Consider the following 2,452-nt stretch of genomic DNA (forward strand, 5'->3'; position numbering starts at 1 on the left):
GATTAAACCTCACTTCAAACAGAATCTTTTCTATCAAATTTTACCATTTTTACTCATGCAAGAAAATAACTCCACTATTTTTTTATATCCATAACCTTATTATTCTTTCATCACCCCAAAAAATATTGATGTCTACTACACAACCTTCTTCTTGTAGACGTTGTTGGGCCTCCAAGTGCAGAGGTTTGTAGGACAGTAGCAAATTTCCCTCAAGTGGATGACCTAAGGTTTATCAATCCATGGGAGGCGTAGGATGAAGATGGTCTCTCTCAAACAACCCTGCAACCAAATAACAAAGAGTCTCTTGTGTCCCCAACACACCCAATACAATGGTAAATTGTATATGTGTACTAGTTCGGCGAAGAGATGGTGATACAAGTGCAATATGGATGGTAGATATAGGTTTTTGTAATCTGAAAATATAAAAACAGCAAGGTAACTAATGATAAAAGTGAGCACAAACGGTATTGCAATGATAGGAAATAAGGCCTAGGGTTCATACTTTCACTAGTGCAAGTTCTCTCAACAATAATAACATAGATAGATCATATAACAATCCCTTAGTATGCAACAAAGAGTCACTCCAAAGCCACTAATAGCGGAGAACAAACGAACAGATTATGGTAGGGTATGAAACCACCTCAAAGTTATTCTTTCGGATCAATCTATTCAAGAGTTCGTACTAGAATAACACCTTAAGACACAAATCAACCAAAACCCTAATGTCACCTAGATACTCCATTGTCACCTCAAGTATTCGTGGGCATGATTATACGATATGCATCACACAATCTCAGATTCATCTATTCTACCAACACAAGTACTTCAAAGAGGGCCCCAAAGTTTCTACCGGAGAGTCAAGATGAAAACGTGTGCCAACCCCTATGCATAGGTTCATGGGCAGAACCCGCAAGTTGATCACCAAAACATACATCAAGTGGATCACGTGAATATCCCATTGTCACCACAGATAAGCACGGCAAGACATACATCAAGTGTTCTCAAATCCTTAAAGACTCAATCCGATAAGATAACTTCAAAGGGAAAACTCAATCCATTACAAGAGAGTAGAGGGGGAGAAACATCATAAGATCCAACTATAATAGCAAAGCTCGCGATACATCAAGATTGTGCCATAGAGAGAACACGAGAGAGAGAGATCAAACACATAGCTATTGCTACATACCCTTAACCCCGAGGGTGAACTGCTCCCTCCTCGTCATGGAGAGTGCCAGGATGATGAAGATGGCCACCGGTGAGGGATCCCCCCTTCGGCAGGGTGCTGGAACGGGCTCATGAGAGGTTTTTGGTGGCTACAGAGGCTTGCGGCGGTGGAACTCGCGATCTATCTTCGTCTTTGATGTTTTTAGGGTATGTGGACTTATATAGGTGAAAGAAGTCGGTCGGGGGAGTCTCGAGGGGCCTAGGAGATAGGGGCGCGCCCTCCTATCTCCTGGCTTCCTCGAACGTTCCCTGGCTTGAACTTGAAGTCTCCCAGATCATATCCTTTTCAAAAATCACGCTCCTGAAGGTTTCATTCCGTTTGGACTCCGTATGATATTCCTTTTCTTCGAAATACTGAAACGGACAATAAATCAACAATATGGGTTGGGCCTCCGGTTAATAGGTTAGTTCCAAAAGTAATATAAAAGTGTATAATAAAGCCCGTAATCATTCAAAACAGATAGTATAATAGCATGAATGCTTCATAAATTATAGATACGTTGGAGACGTATCAGCATCCCCAAGCTTAATTCCTGCTCGTCCTCGAGTAGGTAAATGATAAAAGAAACAATTTATGAAGTGTGAATGCTAGCAGGTGCATAAGTTTGATCAATGATAATTTAAATCACCTTTTCTAGCATGTTTATATGTCATAACAGTAGTTCATCTCATAAAAATTCTCACGATTAAGTAACAAGCTATTCACATGTTAAAGCATAGACCATAAACTTTCTTGAAAACTAACAAACTTCATTCTCAGTCATCAAACAATTGCAATTCATCTTATTTTCAGGAAGGGTCTATGTCAGAGCTTTGATTTAGCAAACTCCACATACTCAACTATCATATAGTCTTCTACAATTGCTAACACTAATGCAATACTTGTGGTTATGAAGTTTTAATCGGACACTGGGAAAGATAGGGGCTTATAGTGTTGCCTCCCAACGTATTCACCTTTGGGTGATATCAACAATAATAGTTCATGCTAACTTACATCCAATTGGATATATATATCAGGATCTTTCCAACATGAGGTGCTTGCCAAAGGATAAAATGAAAAAGGGAAAGGTGAAGATCACCTTGACTCTTACATAAAGTAAAAGACATAAAGTAAAAGATAGGCCCTTCGCAGAGGGAAGAAGGGATTTGCAGAGGTGCCAGAGATCGATTTTGAAATAGAGGTAAATAATTTTGAGAGGTATGATCTCATTGTCAACATAACAACCAA

This window comes from Triticum dicoccoides, chromosome 1B (genome assembly GCF_002162155.2).
Source record: "Triticum dicoccoides isolate Atlit2015 ecotype Zavitan chromosome 1B, WEW_v2.0, whole genome shotgun sequence".
Classification (NCBI taxonomy): Eukaryota; Viridiplantae; Streptophyta; class Magnoliopsida; order Poales; family Poaceae; genus Triticum; species Triticum dicoccoides.